At 47.3% G+C, this 26232-nt stretch overlaps 1 protein-coding gene and 1 long non-coding RNA gene across 4 annotated transcripts in view; one reads left to right on the top strand and one right to left on the bottom strand.

Annotated features, from left to right (window-relative positions):
- LOC119169162 (uncharacterized) overlaps positions 1-26232 on the top strand; it is a 472562-nt gene that overhangs the window by 123657 nt on the left and 322673 nt on the right. The window lies entirely within an intron of this gene.
- Positions 2418-4441, bottom strand: LOC119169163 (uncharacterized). The gene is made up of 2 exons (XR_005109544.2): positions 4208-4441; positions 2418-2892 (listed from the first exon to the last, which is right to left on the bottom strand). It is a non-coding gene; the product is annotated as an uncharacterized LOC119169163 (long non-coding RNA).

Raw genomic sequence — 26232 nt, 5'->3', positions numbered from 1 at the left:
GATGATCGGTGTCTGATCAAAACGTCGACCAATGAACAGTTTTGGATAAGCGTACACCCTTTCCCTATATAAAACATAAAAGTGACGACAGTTCCTGTCTTCCGCCTGCCACTGCAGAGCCCAGTGAGCACATACACGGTTGTGCTCCCACCGTGATTAAAGCGTTTGCAAAGCAAACGCTTTAATCGTTTGCTTTGTGCCTATGACGAAGGAGAATCGTTCAGTATAATAATATGCAGCCAGCACGAAAGCAGTGATGAGTGTGAGACGGATCCTGCGTGTCTGCACGGTCCGAGTGTATACGGCGTCACGCATTTTCTGTGAGATAACTTCGCGCGAGATTGTCAACCTAATCTTCCTGTTATCAAGTGACGCCTCAACAGCCTTACGGTGTTCAAGGTCTTGAGGTTATTTTTGCTTATGCGCACATGTGTTTCGCTTCTCGAACAGCTATTCGCACGGGTTCGTGGTCGCCTTTGGCGAGTGGTACATCACCGCTGCTGGTTCTATTCATTTCCCACTTGCACTTACTTCTCGTACGAAGATGAGGGGAAATGTGAGAGCCGAGCGGCTTGACTCAGCGTCGTTGCTGGCATGCGCACGCTTCGTGAAGGCGGCGCGCGCCGAGGTCGTATTCGAGTGTTTCGCGGTGTGAGGTACTTGCTATTTATGTATGTACGATGCAACGACGGCTCATCCTCCGAGGTCAAGCTGGATGGGTTGGCAGTTAGACAACGGCTCAATTCTACTGGCCAAATCAAAATGGTAAAAATAAGGCTTACCCGCTACAAAACACTTGTTGGGGTTTATTGTCGAAAAAACATCATATGATTATGATGAATGCCATAGTAGAGGTCTCCGAAAGCTTTCCCCACCCAGGTTTTTTTTACCTAAACCTAAATATTCGCTCGAGGATATCTATTACTTTCGTCTCTATTAAAAATGGAGCCGCCATGGCCGGGTAGCAATCCCGTGACCTGCAGGTCCACAGTCCAGCACCCAAGTTGGCAGGGAAGTGTTCAATCGTGCAATATTTATAATTTACAGTACAATGTGCATTGAGAAATCACTGCGATTTATTTGTTTGAAATAGCTAGGAGATTCTCAAACTGTGCACCACCATTTGTCGATGATCCTGCCCAGGACAAGTTACCTTTTCATCCACCCTTGTTTCCTCGCATTTAGTTCTAATTACTTTTAATACCATCCGCAATACTTTTTTAGGTATAATTGCTTGTTATATTTGATTCATGCGCGCCGCGGTGGTATAGTGGCTAAGGTACTCGGCTGCTGACCTGCAGGTCGCGGGATCGAATTCCGGCTGCGGCGGCTCCATTTCCGATGGAGGCGGAAACGTTGGAGTCCGGTGTGCTCAGATTTGGGTGCACGTCAAAGAACCCCAGGTGGTCGAAATTTCCGGAGCCCTCCACTACAGCGTTTCTCATAATCATATGGTGGTTTTGGGACGTTAAACACCACTTGTTAATCAATCAATGTTATATTTTAATAATATGGGGCCTAACAAAAAATTGGCAGATCCCACTTACAGTGAGAATTGATAAAATGCGAAGCATGAATGAGGAAGCTTGATGCGTTACTTTTAAATCAGCACAACGTTACGAGACGGACGTGTCATGCCTCATGCCATGATTATTATATTTGGACGTCTGATTTACCTTGGTCCTCTATTCACGTCACGTGATACCAAACTAGGGAAGCTAGTGAAAGCGCCGCGAGCACGCTATGAGCGTAGCATGTAGTCACGTTTTACATGATTCGCATGTCGTCTGCCCTGCCGCCGTGGTCTAGTGGCTAAGGTACTCAGCTGCTGACCCGCAGGTCGCGGGATCAAATCCCGGCTGCGGCGGCTCCATTTCCGATGGAGGCGGAAATGTTGTAGGCCCGTGTGCTCAGATTTGGGTGCACGTTAAAGAACCCCGGGTGGTCTAAATTTTCGGAGCCCTCTACTACAGTGTCGTAGATTACATATATTTCGAACAGCCCACTTTTGTTGCTCTCATTTTAAGAGCTATCGCCCAGTTGTTTTAACAGTGGTACCAATTTATCCGCCACTCTCTCACTAAGCGCGCAGTCGCTGATAACACGCCACATGAGGTAGTCTCTTCAGTTTTGAGGCAATTTTCTCTTTTATGTAAAAGGTTGCGCAGCCGGTAAAATAGCAGGAACAAATGTTTCCGAATCAAGAAGGTTACATGTAGAGCGTTCTGAAAAAGACGTTTGCTCTAAACTTAACTATTGTAAAGCTGGCAAAATATTTACTTAGCTGATTATATTTACCAGCATAATATTGCTGGGTAATTATGGCTGCTGTGTACACGATGCATTGGTATTGTTGGTGTAATCTGCATGCGAATCTCAAAAATACTGACTGATGATAATTGGGACAGGTACACATATTGAATATTGAGACATTTCTGTAAATATATATTACAGGTATGAAAGCTTGCGCTGTTTGTTCATCGTTGGGCAGCACACAAAATAGACGAGGCCCAAAAGAAAAAAAGCGGAAGGGACAAGTGCTGGCCTAACAGTTGTTGGATTAGCGCTTATCCCGTCCTCTTCTTTTGTACCTCGTCAATTTTGAGCACTAGTCAAAGATGGATACGGTCCAACTCCTCCGCCTTTATGTCATACTATAGTTGTATGTTCACATTACAGTACTCCCACTTGGACTTTCGACGTCTCTGCCCTTCGCAAAAGATGGGAACTGTTGGCACGGCACATCTTAGAAGCCTTGTCTGTCCAGGGTCCGCGTAGTCTCTGCTCCGCGTAGTCTCTGCTGGTGAAATGGGCCGGTAGCTGCTGTAGATCTGACGAGGTGGTAAATGAGCCCGGTCCTCCCTTCTCGCATACTGTAGCCAGGCGCGTGATCTGGAACAACAACATGTGCGTTTGTAGGGTTAAAATGAATATATATTTGTTTTCCGGCACATATAGGATAATTTTAAGGGATAACTGGCATATTTGTTTGAAATAAGCATTATTTGATATATTTCAATGATTACTTTCTTAACTTGATTTTTGTTACAAAGACTGTCATACCATCAATCCTGAAAGCAAATTTTAAATAAAAATTTGCCTTTATTATTAAGAGACGCGTATACATGCTTCTATTTGAGTTGAGTAATGTTTGTTGGCTACGACCCCACCTTTCCTCCTAATCCCAAAATACATTTTTGCATAAAACAGCAACCATCCCACACCAGGATCTTTAAACAACTATTCCTGCATACATACCCTCGCTCACTGCGTATTCTTCGAGTATTTCTCGCAACCTGTTGAAAATCTTTAATAAACCTTATTAAAACCGCTAATAAATTATTTTCTCATGTAACCATATGTTGTCCAATTATTTGTGGGCTCTTAGCTGTAACTCCGTTCTTGTGAATATATCGTAATTGCACTAAAAGCGGAAAATGAAGCATGTATTTCAAGTGTGCATTATAAATTATAAGTACCCTAATTGTTATAGTTATTATTAATATTAATAATATTATTAGAAAGACACAAAGTAACTGCTTAGTTTGTATATTTATTGCTCCAAATTCCTATGCAATATGCCATAGAATCACGTGAGGCCGAAACGGAAACACAGAATTGAAACGCAGTAATATCAATAGCACCCGCCGAAACTTGCAAGTGTAATATCTTATGTAGTCACTACTAAATTACTATAGTGCTAACAACACATGCTATGAATGTATATGCACCCTCCCTTAGAGCTAGAAGCCCTCCTCCAGCTGTGTACATGGATTGCTAATAAAATAATTATATCATAATCACTACAATAAAAATGAATCACGCTTCAAAAACAACATCAAAGCAGGCAATGAAAGGTAATAAAAGAGTGCGGATAATTGAAATTGTTCTATTGTCATTCTATTTGTCACTACTAATACATTTGTTGCATGTCATGCATTCACTTGAGCCAAAATGCAACATCGAAATGCAACGCTGCATTAAATAACAAAGCAAGTACAAGCAATCATGTGTAGCTCGAATCGTATGTAGTCATCGAATTAATTTCCGGATGCTCTGCGGTGCATGTCTAGTATAATTCAAGCAGACTGTAATAAATAAATCATGCACATGTATGTCCCGTTAAATTACACAGATACTACTGCAATCATATCCTAATATACCGTGCAAGCTTAGAAAAACAAAATGAACAGCATGCAGATCGTACCTTTGGTCCGCCGGGATCCGAAAGAATTTTATGTCGGTGTGGCGTGAAGAATTTCGGCACCACTCAGCACAGCACGATTTGTGATGACGGCGCAAATTCATACATGCGTCTGTTTCGGTGAGGGTTACCAGGGTTTCTGTGAAACAAACTTTACGATAATAAAAGCGGCCTTTGGGACACCGTAGGCCATAGTACACATGGGGGCACGACTAGAAACGCCCCCTTTCCGCTGTGAGAGACAGGACGACTGTGCAGTTCCCGTTTCCCACTCCGGGAGGCGCTCCTTTTTTGCAATCTCGAACTGCAACCTAGAGATTCACTTGCGTATTAAAAACTCCGTAGTTATTAGGTAACCTGATAATAATTATAAAATAGAACAACAACGTTCACTTCTACTCGTAAGTAGTAAAGCCCCTAAACGTTAGGATCGCTGCTTTCAGGGGACGAAAAAACCGCGAAGTTTCATACCCCTGGTGCGGTCTCTGCTCGAAACTTGGGCTGCAACTGTGTTAGCAGGTTTCATTAGAGGAACTGAAGGAGAAGCAGGGGGAAGACTGGCTCAATAGAATGGCCGCACGCGTATCTTTTCGATGGTCTAAGTTCCTAAAGAGTATGACTGACATGAAAAAAAAAAGCTGACTACATAACCAGACAAAAGCCGCGGGATTGCGTCACATAGTTGTAATTTATTTTCAGGCACGAAAAACACAGCCACAAGACAGGATAAAATACACTGTAATTAGGTTTTTCGCCTCTAAAGATCTATTGCAAACATACACCAACTAGCAACTAACGTGCAGACTGTTATGCTATATAAATCAAGCATTGTTTATAGTGGGCAGCTCGGAAACCCATAATTATACTGTGTTTGCCTTACATCGCTAAATATCCCCAGTATTACGTTCCTGCAGCAGCACAACAATTTCTGATAATATACTATTGGCAAAGCTCTTTCTGAACGGCCGCCACATTGTCTTGCCACGACGACTACGCGTTTTCGTCTGCTAGTGGAAGCTTGTTGCGCCGCCAGTGCCACCAAACCAGAACCTATCCCGGCGCCGTGTGACGAGTAGTCTGAAGCGGGGAGTGTTGCAACTTCGGAGTGTCGTCTGTTCGCGAAAGCGTTGGCTCACCCCGTTTCCCACAGTGCGCGGGCGTACGAACGCACAGAGTCGTTGTGGGAATGTCGCTCGTCATAACCCTGCTTCAATCTGCACTCACAGAAGAGGCACCACTCAGAGGAACATGCTGTCAGAAAGCACTAGTATCGTTGACTTAATAATGACTTGGGAAATTACTAACGTACCTGCATAAAGACCCATCGAATTGGAAATTTCTTTTGGTGAATTAAGCTAATAAGTTATTTTAAAAATGATCGATTCCTAAACATTCTGAAATTGTATACAAATTCATATATGTAACTAGGCACCGCCCGTTTAATGGCCGATCCTCCATGGCGATTTGCGTCTGCTTAATAAGGGTCAACCGCGTCTTAGGTAGATCCTACCGAAGCGCGCATAGCACCGCTGGCCGGCTAGTTGTGTTTACGATAATACGATATGTAACTCAGTTCATCCTTTAACTGATGGTCCCATCAGCACAGCAAACAGTAATTGACCTCGCAATGTACTCCCCAAACCTACGAAAGGTACACGGCGAGTTAATAATAATTTAGAGTCATTGAAACGTTTCATCAGCATAAGTGCCTGCGTACGTCTCTTTTCTCCCCAGCTCTATGGCCGCATCACGATGGATCGGTGCACCTGCAGAGGTAGTATCTCAGACCAAGCATGTAGCGCCAGAAAGCGGGACGATAGGCAATAAAGCATGGGTTGAGTCGGGAAACTGTAAAAAAATGCGGACCCTTAAGCTTCGCCTTTAAGGGTTGAACGCGATAGCGAAATCAAGCCACTAGTGCGTCCTTTAACCGTTAGGCGCATACTTATTATTAAGTTTTGTTACACACACACGCACACAGTAGATTGTACCAGCACGCGCGCGAATAGCACATACAGGTTTTGATCTAAAGCTGGAGTTGCATGGCCTCCAAGATACACGCCATGCGCTCGCCATCTGGGAGGTCATAAAGAGTATCAGAGTGCCTTACAGATGTCAGCACATTATCTAGCGTTTGCTGTTTGCTTGAACAACGCCTCTGGAAAGGCGTGATATGTTTTCCACTAGATGGACTTAGTTGCCTATTGTTAGAGCCGTTTGAAAGTTCCTGTGTGTTTTTAGCGGTAATGACTGCACTATCCCGGCCTTTTTTGACATAGCTTCAGGAATCCCAAATGCGCCTACAAATCGGCGAAAGGGCTCGTTTTCGTCATAACACCTATCGAAAAATTGCGTCAAAGGGGCCCTGAAACACTTTTTCAGGTAACCATGGAATGAATTCACTAGAAGAGCTTATTGCCTCACGAGTTTAATGCGCAAAAATTTTAAGAATCCGTCCAGTGCGAGTGGATCTACAAATGTTTGTCGCACGCTGCAATTGCATTCTCTGTTCTCTCATCCCGACGGAAGCGCTGGAAGCTAAGCAGAGAGGGGTGACAGGGGCAAAGAAACTGCATCACCCGTGCCTCATGACCTTGAGCTTTCTTTTTTTTTTTCTTCAGATGTGCGGCTTTTTCAGTGTGATCACGCACGCACGCGTGGTCAAGTAGCGGCCTCCCCTGGTGATTTATGTAACGAGCTTTTTCGCTCACGCAAGATTTTTCGCTCACAACCAACGGGGCCGACGCCGACGGTGGAATTTCTTTGACACGAGATCTTTAACGCTCTCGCGTTAGAACGTAGTTTCCACTGAACACGACGTTTACCGGTTGGTACAATAATCAACTATGCAGCAGTTCATAATTGCGGTAAACTACGTGCTATCGAGCGTTGCGAGAGCGTTCGGTAATTCTTATCGGGCTCTCAATGTCTGTCTGCTCTGACGGCCGCGTGGCGGTGGGCCAGTCACCATGCAAGGAGTGTCTACTATGGATGATTGGTCAGCTGCCAGCTCGTATCACCATCCCGTGCTAACGTACGTGCTACGTGATGCCAAACAGATTGACAAAAAGTGTTCCACACTCGCTATCATGGCTACTGGTGGCGCTGACTGACACTCTCACTTTTAATGCGCATAAATACCCCAGAAATTGAACGGATGGATAGCAGTCGTGGTAGCTCAGTTGGTCGAGCCTCGGACGCATTTTTCAAAGGTCGCATGTTCGGGCTCTGTCCACGGCAAGTTGTCTTTTCTTCCTCTATTTTTTCGGGACATTTACATTACAGTTACCTCTAATAACATCCTATGTACGTTCCTTGGCATTTGTCTGCTATATACCTTATCATTGAATAAAAAAAGAAAGTCTTTAGATGTAGACATCTATACTTTAACTGTTACAAGCCGTATACATCAGCTTAGTAATATGTATGCACGAACTGAATATTATACACAAATTTTCACTAATTCCTTTCACATTTCATGCGTAGAGATACATGTAAGCGCGTTCAGACATGTGTAGTACTTAGTACCTGACTTGTAGTCAAAAGCGGCGAGTTTTTTGTTGTTGTTGAATGCTCTCTCGGCACCAACGAAGAGCGGGCGACGAAGCAGCCAGCGCACCCTACATCCAGACTTCTTCCATAGTGTTCGCGCACCCATGGGGGGTTCAGGAATTGCGTGAAAATGATCTATTGCGGCAATGATACCTAAGATCGCCTGCCTATAGCTGTACAAAGCCTACTTTGCATATGGATACTTATATCTACAGTGACCTAACACTGGTTCGAATTTCATGGGTGCATGTGCACCTGTTAGCTCATAGCGGAGTTAGCGTGTATAAAACCAAAACCTGCCCATGCCAGACCTCATTTAGGAAAGGGACGTTAATTTCGTGCTCTCACATATTTCGTTTTAGTTAATACTTATTTTTTTATTTATTTATTTCAATACGCTCAGGGCCCGAGGGCATTACAGAAGGGAGTGGGTTACACAAAATGAAAAAGCGGAAAATTGGTGGTTACATGGATCATTGAAGGAAGCTAAGAAGAAATAATGCACATTATAAGAAAAAAAACAGGTATTAAAGAACTACAAAGTTTAACAGGTCTACTGAAAAATGAAAATACTATATTGCTAAAAATTATGGCGACAGGTTAGTTATAGCAGCTTCAAACATAGAGGTATTAGACATCTCGACTACAGATCGGGGAAGGTGATTCCAACTTGCTGACGTACGGGGGATGAATGAATTGTAAAAATGGTTGGTGTGGCATGTGGGAATGCCAACCTTATGACGATGGTCGATGCGAGCGGATACGTAAGAAGAAGCGGTTATCAATTTATTCTTAAGGACGGAATTGTGGTAATATGTCTTGTGAAACAGGCAGAGGCGAGATATTTCTCTACGTTGTGAGAGCAGAGGTAATGATAAAGTTGTTTTCATGAAAGTGATGCTGGAGGTGCGATGATAGTTGGAAAGAATGAAACGAGCAGCCCGACTCTGGATGGATTCAAGCTGATGAATGAGTGTTTCTTGGCTGGGGTCCCACACAGATGCAGCATATTCCATTTTGGAACGTACTAATGATTTATACAGAAGTAATTTTACTGGAAAAGAAGAAAGATGAAAATTACGGCGTATAAAGCCCAGCGTGCGATTAGCAATATTGGTTACACGTGTTACATGCATCTTCCAGGAAACATCAGAAGTGATGAGTACGCCTAGATATTTGTAACATGACACAGGTTCTAGGTTAGTATTATTAAGATGATAAGAGGGCAATGTTGTATCGCGACGTGAAACGCGCATGTGCTCGCATTTGTTAGTGTTTAACTCCGTGTTCCAAGTGTTAGTCCAGTCACTAACACGGTTTATATCCGATTGTAGAAGAGAGGCGTCAGAGTCGCTGTCAATAACACGGTATATAACACAGTCGTCAGCGAAAAGGTTCATTGATGAACATAGATTATCTGGTAAGTCGTTTATGTAGCTGAGGAAAAGCAAAGGTCTCAGTACAGAGCCTTGAGGCACGGCCGATTCAATTGCAGAAGTGATGGATGAGGTGTTATTCACAGGGACAAATTGGGAACGATCAGTGAGAAAATAGTGAAGCCAATGAAGAACGTTGGAATAAATGTTAAGCTTGCCGAGTTTTAAGAGAAGCAGTTGATGAGAAACCTTGTCGAACGCTTTTCAGAAGTCTAGGAAGATGCAGTCGACAATGGAACCCCTGTCAAGAATGGAATTTAGGTCATGTGTGAATGTCAAAAGGTGGGTTTTCACATGAAAATGACTTGCGAATTGGTGATCTGTAAAAAGGAGTTTGACTGTGAGAAAGATGCGAGATGAGAGCAAATAACATGTTCCATAACCTTACATGAAATACATGTGAGGGAGATTGGTCGATTATTATATGGAGAATGCCTATCCCCAGTCTTGTGCAAGGGAATCACCTTCCCTACCTTCCAGTAATCCGGAATGCAACCGGTATGAAGCGATTGCTGAAATATATTAGTGAAAATGATGGCACTGTACACTTTAGTACTAATTAAAAACTTTGAATTGATGCCATAAATACCACATGATGATGAAACTTTTAGATTTTTTATGATTTTTTCTATACCGGCAGCATCAAAGACAATGGGGTCCATTGTTAAGAAATTCGATCTAGCATATGTGGGAGTTACGGAACACACATTTTGTGAAACAGCAGAAACAAATAAAGAGTTTAGAACATTTGCGGATTCCTCAAGTTTGATTATGCGATTGTTTTCATCTTTATGGGTGATTGAGGAATTGTCTCTTTTGTTCACTACCTTACAAAATTGCTTAGAGTTGGTAATTAAAACAGATGGTAATGTAGTATTGAAAAATGAATCCTTAGCATCTTTTAGGGCGTGTTCTTCATCCGTAGCTACGGCCTCATAATCACTCCAAAGTTTTTGAGTGCCAGTTACTTTTGCAGAGCTGAAAATGCGTTTTTTTCTTATTGCGTAGTCGTTTGCGTGATTGACTGAGCCATGGTGATTGCAGGTTAGATGTGATGACTATGCCTGGCACATATTTTTCTATGAGTGATAGAACCTTTTCTTTGAATAAAGTCCAGTTAGTATTAACGGAGCGATCATAAAATTTGTGCATGTAATCACTTAAAAAGCTGAAATATCATGATTAATAGCATGAAAATCTGCACGCTTATAGTCCCGGGTATATTTTTTGTGGTTCCTACTGTGAGATACTGTGCAGATTGAAAGAAAAATGAAGCAGCAAGTGGTCGCTTAGCCCCTGCAAGTAGGATATGGAATGGGAAAGATCAGGCGCAGGGGTGAGCACTAAATCTAAGATGTTAGATGTGGTAGACGTAATTCTTGTTGTCTGTGTTATTAGCTGGGACAAGTTAAAATCGTTGCACAAATTCAAAAACGCGTCTCCCGCTCCGGAGAAAGGATGACAAGTGGAATGCACGTTCGAGCAAGCTATATTCGGCAAATTGAATTCGCCTAGTAAAATGAGCGGACTATTCGGATACCGTACTGTTAGCGTGGAAATGACATCATGAAGCTCGTCAACAAAAGTGGATGAACAGGATGGTGGTCGATAACAAGCACCCAATATCAACATTTTGGAACACGTTTGTATTTCAACCAAAACAAGTTCCAAAGCACTACTAAAATGAATGGGAAAAGACGAAATCGTATCTGAAACAGCGATAAGAACACCGCCTCCACACCGAACACCTCTGCCACAGCGGTAAATGTTGTAGTGTTTTTTGCAACCAAATAATTCACTCTTATCAATCTGCGCCGGCAACCAGGTTTCAGTAAGGCAGATTATGTCGGCGTTAGAAGCATCGATAACAGAGCAGAGATCGTAACGTTTTAGAATTAGGCTTCAAATATTTGTGAAAAGAAACGAAAGTTGATTTGCCACTGGTAGCTTTGATCCACTTCCCCTCGCGTAGCGCTATTCGGTGTTGTGCACAGATGCAGGCGGTGACTCATGCGAGAGATGTGAAGTTTTGACTTAAGACTTGAAGGATTCGGAGGTTTCATGCACGCAATCGTCAGAGGGGTTGTAGATGTAGCACTTTCTATTTACGTACAGTTTGTTAAAGCGAACCTCAAATCTTGAGGATTGAGTTTTGCCAAATTCAGCCAGTTTCTTTCTGGCGAGGCAAGTAGCTGGTGAATAGTCTTTACTAACGGCAACATTTACTTTCTTCAGCTTCGAACTACTCAGAAGTATTTGCTGCTTGAGCTTGAAGGAAGAAAATTTGGCAATGATTGGCCGGCACTTATTGGGATGATAACCGCCAAGCCTGTGTGCTCGTTCGAATAGTATTTCAGAGGCTGCTATTTCTAATCTGGATGAAAACGCATTCATCAGCTTTTCTTCTGTCTGGGCCCAGGACTCTGACTGGGCATCAGGCAGCCCATTAGAATAAGAGGTTGTCTCACCGCTGCATATCCTCGAGCTCACCTTGCCGAGCACGCAGTTGATCATTTTCGCTGCTAATATGGCTAATATATTGGCGAAAACGCTGTATCTCTTCCTTGACTTCCTCAATCGCGACCGTTTTGCGCTCAACTTCGGTAAATCGTTTGTCTAAAACAGTAAGGTTTTCTTGAAAACTCGCCTGCATTTTTTTAAGCTCATCAACAGGTTTGATTAGATCTGTCTGGTCCCTCTCCATTTTTTCGGTACGCGTGTTTACAGCTTGTAACATCATGAACATATCATTAAACTTCTTAGTCTGTGAATCAGTAAGAGCACTTTGCACTTGGGCTCTAGTGTTAGGTCCGTGATTGAGCTCAACATTACCGGACAACATAAGCAATTGAGTTACAACGTCAAAGCACTCATGAAAAACAGAAAACAAAACTCCCGGGCGTGGGAACAGCAACAAACAAACGTTATTCGACTTTTTAGCATACAGAGATGTAACCGAACTAACCTGGATGCCGAGGCAGAATGGATTAGTGAACTGCATCGTAGTCTGTTCACACGCCCACTAAAGGCGCCAGGATTCCACAAGCTCTTCATATAGGCAGCCGCCGATGATGTTGTCGTCAATCCGATTCCTTCGTTTGGTAGAGGGATGACCGTAAACACGTCGCTCTCGCACGGGCAGGCTGATACTTTCATATCGTTGAGATGGCAGGACAGCCCGCTGGTGTCGCTTATCGCTGGAGATATCGGTACGGCGGTGAAATGAATCCATGCCGTAACCTGGACGACAAGGCAGAATGGATTAGTGAACTGCATCGTAGGGCTGTTCACACGCCCACTAAAGGCGCCAGGATTTCGCCAGCTCTTCATAAAGGCAGCCGTCGATGATGTTGTCGTCGATCCGATTCCTTCGTTTGGTAGAGGGATGACCGTAGACACGTCGCTGTCGCACGGGCAGGCTGATACTTTCATATCGTTGAGATGGCAGGACAGCCCACTGGTGCCGCTTATCGCTGGAGATATCGGTACGGCGGTGAAATGAATCCATGCCGTAACCTGGACGACAAGGCAGAATGGATTTGTGAACTGCATCGTAGGGCTGTTCACACGCCCACTAAAGGCGCCAGGATTCCACAAGCTCTTCATAAAGGCAGCCGTCGATGATGTTGTCGTCGATCCGATTCCTTCGTTTGGTAGAGGGATGACCGTAAACACGTCGCTGTCGCACGGGCAGGCTGATAGTTTATTATCGTTGCGATGGCAGGACAGCCCACTGGTGTCGCTTATCGCTGGAGATATCGGTACGGCGGTGAGATGAATCCATGCCGTAACCTGGACGACAAGGCAGAATGGATTAGTGAACTGCATTGTAGGGCTGTTCACACGCCCACTAAAGACGCCAGGATTTTGCCAGCTCTTCATAAAGGCAGCCGTCGATGATGTTGTCGTCGATCCGATTCCTTCGTTTGGTAGAGGGATGACCGTAGACACGTCGCTGTCGCACGGGCAGGCTGATACTTTCATATCGTTGAGATGGCAGGACAGCCCGCTGGTGTCGCTTATCGCTGGAGATATCGGTACGGCGGTGAAATGAATCCATGCCGTAACCTGGACGACAAGGCAGAATGATTTAAAGGCAGCCGTCGATGATGTTGTCGTCGATCCGATTCCTTCGTTTGGTAGAGGGATGACGTAAACACGTCGCTGTCGCACGGGCAGGCTGATAGTTTATTATCGTTGCGATGGCAGGACAGCCCACTGGTGTCGCTTATCGCTGGAGATATCGGTACAGCGGTGAAATGAATCCATGCCGTAACCTGGACGACAAGGCAGAATGGATTAGTGAACTGCATCATAGGGCTGTTCACACGCCCACTAAAGGCGCCAGGATTCCACAAGCTCTTCATAAAGGCAGCCGTCGATGATGTTGTCGTCGATCCGATTCCTTCGTTTGGTAGAGGGATGACCGTAAACACGTCGCTGTCGCACGGGCAGGCTGATATTTTATTATCGTTGCGATGGCAGGACAGCCCACTGGTGTCGTTTATCGCTGGAGATATCGGTACGGCGGTGAAATGAATCCATGCCGTAACCTGGACGACAAGGCAGAATGGATTAGTGAACTGCATCGTAGGGCTGTTCACACGCCCACTAAAGGCGCCAGGATTTCGCCAGCTCTTCATAAAGGCAGCCGTCGATGATGTTGTCGTCGATCCGATTCCTTCGTTTGGTAGAGGGATGACCGTAGACACGTCGCTGTCGCACGGGCAGGCTGATACTTTCATATCGTTGAGATGGCAGGACAGCCCGCTGGTGTCGCTTATCGCTGGAGATATCGCTACGGCGGTGAAATGAATCCATGCCGTAACCTGGACGACAAGGCAGAATGGATTAGTGAACTGCATCGTAGGGCTGTTCACACGCCCACTAAAGGCGCCAGGATTTCGCCAGCTCTTCATAAAGGCAGCCGTCGATGATGTTGTCGTCGATCCGATTCCTTCGTTTGGTAGAGGGATGACCGTAGACACGTCGCTGTCACACGGGCAGGCTGATACTGTAACGGTAGGATGAGAACGACGAAGAAGACAAAGAGGAGGACGATGTTGTCAGATCTGTGAGCCAACTGGGCGCCATCTTGTCCACCACCGAGTTTATTCCTCGTTTTATAAAGTAAAGTTATTCTCCCGTAACATCATTGGTGGGAGGTGCGGGGTACTCACTTCACGCAAAACGGAGCTTCGTAGCGGGCGCCTAGTGGTCTCCCCCATGGCGACTGCAGTCAACAATGCCGACCCTTCTCCGTCTACCGTGCCTTCTCCAACTACGTCCGTGCTTTCTCCAACTGGACCGTCAACCCTCATCTTGGAGCCCCCGAGAGATCCAGGTACCTTTTCTGGCACTGATGGCATTGACGTAGAAGCCTGGCTGAAGTCATACGAACGAGTGGGTGTACGTATGCGATGGGATCCAACGCTCATGCTGGCCAACGTGATTTTTTATCTCAGAGGTACCGCAAAGGTCTGGTACGAGACGCACGAGGAAGAACTGACTAGCTGGGAGTTATGCAAGCAAAAGCTCCGGGAGCTATTTGGCAGGCCTGTGGGAAGTCAACGCGCCGCCCAAAACGAGCTCGCACGTCGAGTTCAGACGTGCACCGAATCATACCTCACGTACATTCAGGACGTGCTCGCTTTGTGCCGCAAGGTAGACTCGCAGATGTCCGAAGCCGATAAGGTTGGCCATATTATTAAGGGCATAGCAGATGACGCCTTTCACCTTCTTGTGTTCAAGAATTCATCTACGGTCCACGACATTATTTCTGAATGCCGGCGCTTTGAAGAAGCGAAGAGCCGCCGTGTTCTCCACCAGTTTGCCCGGCTTCCAAACACGGCTGCAACGTCCACATGCGAAGACCCTCGCCTGCCTTCTACGGAAAGTCCCGGTGACGTTGTCCGTATTGTCCGTCGGGAAATAGAAGCCGCAGCTCCACTCGTGTCAGCCTCCCCCAACTCCGAAAGCTATCACGCCACCGTCTCTCTCATACAGACCGTCGTGAGGCAAGAACTGGCCAACGCCGGCTTAAACGTCTGCTCCATTCATCGTCCAGACTACGCCACACCAAATCCACCCGTGACTGTCCCGCCCAACCGACGTTTTTCTGCCAGCCCACATTATCGCGACCCGGCGGTATGGCGCACCCCAGACGACCGGCCGATATGCTTCAATTGCGGTCGTATAGGCCACATTTCGCGTCACTGCCGTGCTTGGTCCAGCTCTGCTCCGTGGCCTCACCCTCCGCCCCATCGCCCACCTGTCTGGAATTCACGCTCATCACCGAAAACAGAGCCGCTAACGCCTGAGAATTCCTCGCGCCCCCGATCCAGCCGCTCCCCTTCGCCACAACGCCGTTTCTCCCGCTCGCCCCCATCTCGCCGATCGCCGTCCCCAAGCTCGTTCCGGCGTTCACCTCCGGAAAACTGACGGGAGCAGCTCTTGGAGGTGATGCTGCAATACCGACCCGATCCCAAAATCCTCTACTGACCTTGCCCGCACATCAGAACCTTATCAATGTTGACGTCGACGGTGTACCTACTACAGCCCTCATTGACACTGGCGCACACGTGTCTATCATGAACGCTGACCTTAGAGCACGGCTGAAGAAAGTCCTTACTCCTGGCCCAACTCCTGTGGTCCGAACGGCCGATGGTGGAAAAGTCGCCGTAATTGGTGTGTGCTCAGCTCGCGTCAGCGTCGCCGGACACCACACATCAGTTCTGTTTTATGTTTTAGAACACTGCCCTAATGACATAATTTTGGGCCAAGACTTTTTGTCTGAACATTCGGCCTTGATAGACTGCTCTGCCGGTATAGTGCAACTCGCTCTACCTAATGTTGTTGATCCTCCAAGTTGCCCTCCAAGTCGGCTTTGTTCTACAGAACACCTGCGTCTCCCTCAACGAACAGTAGCTTACATAGGCGTCTCCCCTGTTCCACCTGTCCCAGACGGTGTTTATATTGTGTCCCCCAATGTTGACGTCCTGCTTTCGCACAACGTTGCGTTTCCTCACACCGTCATCACTATTACGGCCAATGCATCCTGCCTACCCTTAGTGAATTTTTCACTATGTACACAAGTCCTCCCTCGTGGTATATCTCTAGCCGAGATCGTGCCGGCGGCAGAGTGCCATATTTGCACTCTAAGTTATGACAGCATCCCGAGTGCCGAAAAAACTTCGTCTACTCCTCCATCAGACCAAAGTGTGTTAACCAAGATGATTGCCCCCGACTTGCCGAAAGAACAAGCTAACGACCTGCGTTCCCTGCTTGCATCTTTTTGGGACATCTTCGACCTTGGCGACCGCCCACTCGGCCAGACGTCCGTTGTTAAGCACCGGATTGATACAGGCGATACGAGTCCAATCCATCGGAGACCCTACCGTGTTTCCCATGCAGAGCGGCGCATCATCCAACAGGAGGTCGACAAAATGCTTTCTCGGAATATCATCGAGCCTTCATGCAGTCCCTGGGCGTCCCCTGTTGTACTTGTAAAGAAGAAGGACAACAGCTGGAGATTTTGCGTCGATTATCGCCATTTAAACAAAATAACGAAGAAGGACGTCTACCCTTTACCACGCATAGACGATGCCCTGGATTGCCTTCACGGCGCAAAATATTTTTCCTCCATTGACCTCCGCTCTGGGTACTGGCAGATTGCCGTTGATGACATGGACCGTGAGAAGACGGCGTTTATCACTCCCGACGGCCTTTACGAGTTTAAAGTGATGCCATTCGGTTTATGTAATGCGCCCGCCACATTCGAACGTATGATGGACGCTCTGTTGCACGGCTTCAAGTGGTCCATCTGCCTGTGCTACCTGGACGACGTTATCGTTTTTTCGCCTTCTTTTGCGACGCACCTTGAAAGGCTATCGAAAATCTTATCTGTCTTTCGTAAGGCGGGCCTGCAACTCAATTCGGCAAAGTGCCACTTCGGCCGTCGTGAAATTTCTGTCCTCGGACACCTCGTTGATTCCGTGGGGGTTCGCCCTGATCAAGATAAAATACGCGCAGTAAGAGATTTCCCTGTACCAACCTGTACCAAAGACGTTCGCAGTTTCGTTGGCCTCTGTTCTTACTTCCGCCGCTTTGTTAAAAACTTCGCCGACGTAGCACGCCCTCTCACTCAACTTCTCAAAAAAGACGCTGGCTTCATCTGGGGCCCTGAGCAAGCAGATGCGTTTCAAAATCTAGTGTGTCTGCTTACGTCTCCGCCTATCCTCGCCCACTTTGATATTTCATCTCCCACAGAAGTTCGTACAGACGCAAGTGGCTATGGCATCGGTGCAGTCCTCGCCCAGAAACAACAAGGACGAGACCGTGTTGTTGCTTATGCCAGCCGCCTTCTTTCGCCTGCTGAAAGAAAATATTCAATAACCGAACGGGAATGTTTGGCACTTGTTTGGGCAGTCGGTAAATTTCGTCCCTATTTGTACGGCCGGCCATTCACAGTAATCACAGATCACCACGCCTTGTGCTGGCTTTCGTCCCTTAAAGACCCTTCAGGCCGTCTTGGCCGTTGGGCGCTGCGCCTTCAAGAATTTGATTACTCAGTCCTGTATAAAACCGGCCGCCTGCATCAAGATGCGGACTGCTTGTCCCGGTATCCTGTCGACCCTCCAGACGGCGACTCCTCTAAAACCACCCTTCCTATCGACGTTTTCTCTCTATCCGCGTTTCATGACATTGGAATCGAGCAGCGACGAGATACTTTCTTGGACGGTATTATCCGAAGGCTCACATCGGTGAGGCCCGACCCTTCCCTTCGAATGTTTGAAATACATGATGGTGTATTGTACCGTTGCAATATGCGTCCTGACGGCCCCGAAAGACTACTCGTCGTTCCCATTCAATTGCGTCACACTGTTCTCGCCCAGCTTCATGATGCACCTACAGCGGGTCACCTCGGCGTGTCACGGACCTACGACAGAGTTCGCCGGCGCTTCTTCTGGCCTGGCATGTACCGCGACGTCTGCCGTTATATTGCAGCCTGCGACCCTTGTCAACGACGGAAAAAACCAAATGCCCCTCCGGCCGGACGTCTTCAGCCACTGCACATCCCACAAGACCCATTCTACCGTGTTGGCGTGGACCTGCTTGGCCCTTTTCCTACGTCAGCTGCGGGTAATCGGTGGATTGCAGTAGCAACCGATTATGCTACCCGATACGCGATCACACGGGCCCTTCCAACCAGCTGTGCAACTGACGTGGCCGATTTCCTTCTGGAGGACGTCATCTTACATCATGGCGCCCCTCGACAACTCCTTACCGACCGAGGCAGCTACTTCCTTTCCAAAGTGGTTGATGACCTCCTCCGCTCCTGCGCCACTAAACACAAGCTCTCGACTGCTTACCATCCACAAACAAATGGTCTAACGGAGCGCCTCAATCGCACTCTCACGGACATGCTCTCCATGTATGTCTCCGCCGATCACCGCGACTGGGACACTACGTTACCGTTTGTAACATTCGCGTACAATTCTTCCAGACACGACACCGCTGGGTTCTCTCCTTTTTTTCTGTTGTTCGGCCGTGACCCTGCGCTACCTTTCGACACCCTCCTGCCGGCCGGACTAAATGACAAGTCTCAGTACGCTCGTGATGCAATAATGAAGGCCCAAGCGGCACGCCAAGTTGCTCGACGACGCTTACTGGACTCCCAGGACAATCAGAAGAGCGTATACGACGCCCGCCATCGTGATGTCCACTTCACACCCGGAGATCTCGTTCTGTTATGGTTCCCCTCGCGCCGCGTTGGACTTTCGGAGAAGTTACTCCCACGCTATTCAGGTCCCTACCGTATCTTACGCCAAGTAACTGACGTCACATACGAAATCACCCCTACGGACCCCGCCATCCTTCACCCTCACACTGACGTAGTGCATGTTACGCGACTCAAACCGTATTACTCCAGTGCCTCCTGATTAGCACCGGGTCGGTGCTCCAGCCGCCGGGGAAATCATGTAACGGTAGGATGAGAACGACGAAGAAGACAAAGAGGAGGACGATGTTGTCAGATCTGTGAGCCAACTGGGCGCCATCTTGTCCACCACCGAGTTTATTCCTCGTTTTATAAAGTAAAGTTATTCTCCCGTAACAATACTTTCATATCGTTGAGATGGCAGGACAGCCCGCTGGTGTCGCTTATCGCTGGAGATATCGCTACGGTGGTGAAATGAATCCATGCCGTAACCTGGACGGCAAGGCAGAATGGATTAGTGAACTGCATCGTAGGGCTGTTTACACGCCCACTAAAGGCGCCAGGATTTCGCCAGCTCTTCATAAAGGCAGCCGTCGATGATGTTGTCGTCGATCCAATTCCTTCGTTTGGTAGAGGGATGACCGTAGACACGTCGCTGTCGCACGGGCAGGCTGATACTTTCATATCGTTGAGATGGCAGGACAGCCCGCTGGTGTCGCTTATCGCTGGAGATATCGCTACGGCGGTGAAATGAATCCATGCCGTAACCTGGACGACAAGGCAGAATGGATTAGTGAACTGCATCGTAGGGCTGTTCACACGCCCACTAAAGGCGCCAGGATTTCGCCAGCTCTTCATAAAGGCAGCCGTCGATGATGTTGTCGTCGATCCCATTCCTTCGTTTGGTAGAGGGATGACCGTAGACACGTCGCTGTCGCACGGGCAGGCTGATACTTTCATATCGTTGAGATGGCAGGACAGCCCGCTGGTGTCGCTTATCGCTGGAGATATCGGTACGGCGGTGAAATGAATCCATGCCGTAACCTGGACGACAAGGCAGAATGGATTAGTGAACTGCATCGTAGGGCTGTTCACACGCCCACTAAAGGCGCCAGGATTTCGCCAGCTCTTCATAAAGGCAGCCGTCGATGATGTTGTCGTCGATCCGATTCCTTCGTTTGGTAGAGCGATGACCGTAGACACGTCGCTGTCGCACGGGCAGGCTGATACTTTCATATCGTTGAGATGGCAGGACAGCCCGCTGGTGTCGCTTATCGCTGGAGATATCGGTACGGCGGTGAAATGAATCCATGCCGTAACCTGGACGACAAGGCAGAATGGATTAGTGAACTGCATCGTAGGGCTGTTCACACGCCCACTAAAGGCGCCAGGATTTCGCCAGCTCTTCATAAAGGCAGCCGTCGATGATGTTGTCGTCGATCCGATTCCTTCGTTTGGTAGAGGGATGACCGTAGACACGTCGCTGTCGCACGGGCAGGCTGATACTTTCATATCGTTGAGATGGCAGGACAGCCCGCTGGTGTCGCTTATCGCTGGAGATATCGGTACGGCGGTGAAATGAATCCATGCCGTAACCTGGACGACAAGGCAGAATGGATTAGTGAACTGCATCGTAGGGCTGTTCACACGCCCACTAAAAGCGCCAGGATTTCGCCAGCTCTTCATAAAGGCAGCCGTCGATGATGTTGTCGTCGATCCGATTCCTTCGTTTGGTAGAGGGATGACCGTAGACACGTCGCTGTCGCACGGGCAGGCTGATACTTTCATATCGTTGAGATGGCAGGACAGCCCGCTGGTGTCGCTTATCGCTGGAGATATCGGTACGGCGGTGAAATGAATCCATGCCGTAACCTGGACGACAAGGCAGAATGGATTAGTGAACTGCATCGTAGGGCTGTTCACACGCCCACTAAAGGCGCCAGGATTTCGCCAGCTCTTCATAAAGGCAGCCGTCGATGATGTTGTCGTCGATCCGATTCCTTCGTTTGGTAGAGGGATGACCGTAGACACGTCGCTGTCGCACGGGCAGGCTGATACTTTCATATCGTTGAGATGGCAGGACAGCCCGCTGGTGTCGCTTATCGCTGGAGATATCGGTACGGCGGTGAAATGAATCCATGCCGTAACCTGGACGACAAGGCAGAATGGATTAGTGAACTGCATCGTAGGGCTGTTCACACGCCCACTAAAGGCGCCAGGATTTCGCCAGCTCTTCATAAAGGCAGCCGTCGATGATGTTGTCGTCGATCCGATTACTTCGTTTGGTAGAGGGATGACCGTAGACACGTCGCTGTCGCACGGGCAGGCTGATACTTTCATATCGTTGAGATGGCAGGACAGCCCGCTGGTGTCGCTTATCGCAGGAGATATCGCTACGTTGGTGAAATGAATCCATGCTGTAACCTGGACGACAAGGCAGAATGGATTAGTAAACTGCATTGTAGGGGTGTTCGCACACCCACTCAATATGTAATCTAACCATCAATTCTGCAGGCGCTGTCTTCACATTTTTATATGTCGCTAATTCTAATGCTTCCCTAGATGCGTTGCGCGCTGATATTAGGAAATACGCGAACATATACTGCCGTCTGAATACTGTGTGTCAAACTTCGAACTGTAATAATGTCAATATTAAAGAATAGATTTTGTGTCCTAGTAGCTGTGCAACATTCCACCGCTTTTCGTTTCGTCAGTGTGGGGAATCATACATTTGCTTTACTGTGTTCCATATGTCTAACTAGCTTGAATAATGCTAACCTGTCCTGTCTTGAAAAAACACAAGGCGATCTTCCCCAGAAAAGTATAAAACGAATAGTGATGCCTGCAGCGGTGCACCAATGAGCCATAGCCCAGTGGCGGCACCGCCAGTGAGGGTCATTATAATCTGCAACACTTTTAGGCGCGATACATTCGGTTATTTGTTGGGATGCGTGCCGGCAAACTCATAGCAAGCAACAACCGCGAACAAACGTGCGTTTGTGAATGCGATTCCAGCGCAAAATTACTTTACTCGAGAGCAAAAGGTTACGAAGCTGCGCGCTTGCTGTTCTCTCACTGAGGAGTGGACCAAGTAATGGCGACCGCTGTATCAGACGACGCCCTTGCCTCCACTCCGAGACCAACGAGTGCATCGAGGCACTCGCAGAGTAAAACCCCGTGATCTTGGGAAAGGACCGCCATCCATTGTACTCGTCGCAGCCGCACACGTGACCTCTTCCCTCCCTCGTTGCCCCTCCGCCATTCCCCTCCGCCGCTGTGTCTGTGCGATGACTGGTCTCCTTTGTGGTTGCCCTTGGAGAAGCGTGAATTTTGCGTTGCGCATATATACTTTCTTTTACGCTCGGGCCATTTTTTTTTTGCCGTAATTGCGCGTAGTTCGCCGCTTTGTTTTCAGCGCATTTTCCTTGTGCTATGCCGTGCGACTGCACCTTGCGACCGATAAACAAATACTTGCAATTTTTTTTACAATATCTAAGGTAAACACGATGGCTCTCGTAAAAAGCACTTGCTGCAAATAATCGGCCGAAAGAACGTAGTTCCGTCAAAGAACGTATTCTTTGCGTTTACGGTAATTTTATTTTGTTCGTATCAAAGCATCGTTGAAACCTTTATATATTCTAAGTATTGGTTCTGCCTGATCAACATTGTGTTAACGGGAGAGTGTTAACGAGATTATTTCGCGAAAATACCGGCGTCGGTGTCGGCGACGTTGGTTATTCGTGACCGAAAAATCTAGAACAATTCAAAGAAATTAAATGACCAGAAATCCTGGATCAGATGGGGACGCAAGCCCCACCCTGATTCCCAAGGTCGTTAGGGCAGCAAGCTAATGTTCTACCACACGACCATGCGTCTGTTTGCAAAAAAAAAATATCCTCTGCTTGGAAATGCAGTGAAAGTAGCTTTCACGTTTTACAAGCACACGCGTCCTGTATACATACCTCACAATGCAACATTAGATATTACAGAAATAATGCGTGGTACAAGTGCCTATTGCCTGTGGGCGTCCGAACATGTGGTCACCATAATAACTTAGTGGTTTAAAACCGGTAACCCACTACAAGAGGCACGTAATAGGTGCATAGCAAGTTCGAGAATGTTTCATGCACTAGTTAATGTACGCTCTAAGAACAGGATATCGGTATCACGTGCAACTCCTAAAAGGAAGCTTTAAGGTCCGCTTTTTTTTTTTCTCAGCCAACTGTGCGCTGCATAAGATAGAGTTCACCTTCATATGCTATATATTCGGCCTAGACTCCATCAAAACGCTAGCTGGCTACTCTTATTCAGTCAGAAACTGCTTTATGCCGTGAACAGTTACATGCTATATCATATAGCTTCTCCATCGCGCTTGTCAGGATCGTTGGAATCCGTTGAACATGAATGTGAACAAAAAAAAACGCCATGCCTGCGTGGAAGGCGCAGCACAGCCACAGCGAAAGCCAGAAGGGCGGCCTTTTAGAGCCTCTTCAAAACCTTCATTGGGTAAATACTGCAAACACACTTGCTTGGTACCCACTAGGGCATTAATATTGAACTCTTGTATAGTAGGCCGGCATTCGCTATGCAATTTTCGTCATTCTTCTTCAAGCGTTGTATGCGCTAAGCACTTGCAAAGAATTTAGTGCCAATTGTGCATGCAGTGGTTGACGACGATTAGGAATTATGGCTGAAGTGCATATGCGCTAGAGTTAATAGGGAAACAAGAACAAGCTTTTGTAATGGCTTGGAGCATTGAACGGCCCACTTGTAACGCTATTCACATTATGCGACGACAGGTTGATCTTTCGCTGTTGTAAAATGCTTTTTAAGTCGTATTCACTCGATTGCTTTCCCGACATCAAGCCTGCCAAAGGCAACTTTGACAACAAGTCACAAGAACTGGTGTAGCTCAGTCGAAGTTGAACATGCCATAGACAAGTTAAACGCTGCAATATCTCCCGGACCACACGGATTAACAGCCTCGTTTTATAAGGCCTTGAAACCTGAAATCAACCATGTCTTGACATTTATATTTATGAGGCATATAAATTAGAGACATTGCCGCCGTCATACAGGTCATCTTACACTGTTTTCATACCCGAAACCGAGGATGCACTCCAATTGAAATCCTTATCTGCATATAGAACGATAGCCTTAACAAACGTAGAGTACAGAATTTACATGAAGGTGTTGGCTCAAGGATTGCAGATGGTAATACGGGATATAGTTGGGCCACATCAAACCTGCGGCATGAAAGGGCGTTAAATAGTCCATATTATCCATAAAGCGCGTTGCATTATTGAGTGTTGTGGTTATTTACATGACCGTGTTGCTATTCTACAAATTGACCTCGAAAAAGCTCTTGATTGTGTTGAGCATAGAATTTTGTTTGCGGTTTTAAATCATGTTAACCTAGGTTCAGTTATTTGTGAAGGAGTGGCCCTGGCGCTTACCAGAACTGCAAAAAAAGGTTGATTGTGAATAAGTGTCTGGGGGCCCCCATTTTTGTGCAATTTTGGGTTCACCGGGGTTGCCCCCTAAGCTCTCTGTTATTTTGTATGTATATAGACACTTTGCGTATAAAAATTATTATTGACAAAAAGATCTTCGGTTTTCAGTTACAAGCAATCGAAGTCAAGCTCCTGGCATACGCAGACGACATCACAATTTTTGCGAGATATGGTGCTAGTATAACACAAACTGTCGCAACTATGCGTATTTTTAGCCAGACTATTGGGAGTGGCGTAAACTGGGCCAAGTGCCTCGGACTGTGGCCTAAATCGTGGACAGCAATGACAGACCATTTCGCCAACGTTCCTTGGACAACAACAGGGGGGGGGGGAGGGTTATAAGAGGGAAAAGAAGAGAAAAGTGAGCCCCGTGACTGTCTGCATCAGGGTGCGACACCTCAACAGTAGCTAACAGGAATGGAGGGGGAGGAGAATTAAAAGGATAGAATTAAAGGTATAGAAAGCGAGCGAAGCTTAGAAACCTTTGTTCGCTTCGCTAAGAGCGTGGTTGCGTTTCAGGACGAGGTCACCTACCTTAAATGAAAGGTAACGATGTTTTCGGTCGTACTGGGACTTTTGCTTGGCCCTGGCCGATGCCAAACTCTACCTCGCTCTACTGAGAGCTCGACGAAGCCTATCCCGAAGTGTTGAAGCGTAAGCAGAACAGTCTGCCGGTTCTTTCTCGTCCCCGAGTGGCATCGCATGACACGGGTCACCGGATTTGCCAACTCCCTTCCGAACTTAAGGAAGGCGGGAGAGACGCCAGTGGAGCGACTCTGGGAGGTTCGGATTGCAAACGCGAGTTTACTCATATAGTCTACCTTCTGACTTTCGGCAAAGGCCGCCAACATCGGTTTGAGCGTACGAGTGGTTCGCTCCGTCAAATTGGACTGGGGATGGTAGCGCGAATTGGTGCAGTGATCTATTCCTAGGGAATGGCACGTATCACCAAACACCCGAGCAGTGAAATACGACGTGTTGTCGCATTCCTTTGAATACGACAACGGTGAAACGCTCATATTCCTTTGAATACGAGCGGTGAAATACGACGTGTGATCAATGTTTTCGGAAAGCCAAACCAACAAAACACTTCCTGTAGCCTCTGCAGCACCACTTGCGCTGTCCCTCTCCGTTGCGGAAACAACTCTACACATTTGGAAAAACTATCAACGACTACTATTAGATGTATGGACCCCTGCTTACTCCTGGGGAACGGCCCCATTAAATCTCAGGGGGCTACTTGCCACGGACGCTCACTGACAATTGGTTTGATCAAGCTGGGCGGCTTGCCACCCCTAGATTTCAGCGCTTGACAGACGTGGCAGGAACAGCAATAGCATAAATGTGACGCTTCATGCCAATCCAAGTCACAACCTTCCTCAGTTTCGCAAAAACTTTGGAGCCACTCAGGTAACCGGCCATGGGCTTGTCGTGAGAGGCTCGCCACAGTGCACCTCTCAGACTTTTGGGAACAACCACCTTAGCGGGTCCACGGACTCCTCATCGGTGACTATGTATTTCAGCAGGAGATCATCATGGTCCAGCAAGTACGTATTCGATGGGCACCCAGCGACACACGCCGGTTCCCGTCCCCCTGCGCCCGCCGCACTACCAGCAGCGTCTCGGCGCTCCGTCTCTCTGATACCGTCGCTCAACTCGCGAAAAAAGGATCATCTTGCTCGGCCTTCAGTAACTCTTGTCTGCTGAAAGCGATTCCCATTCTCCCAAAGGGGAGTCTGGTATCATTCCCACTCAGGACTGCCACCATTGCATCCGCTCGCGTTGGCGTCATAGGTTCGCTTTCCTTTC

The sequence above is a fragment of the Rhipicephalus microplus genome, chromosome 2 (genome assembly GCF_043290135.1).
Source record: "Rhipicephalus microplus isolate Deutch F79 chromosome 2, USDA_Rmic, whole genome shotgun sequence".
NCBI classification, from domain to species: Eukaryota; Metazoa; Arthropoda; class Arachnida; order Ixodida; family Ixodidae; genus Rhipicephalus; species Rhipicephalus microplus.
Note: the sequence above shows the minus strand (reverse complement) of the source record. Positions and strands in the feature narration are given on the sequence as shown.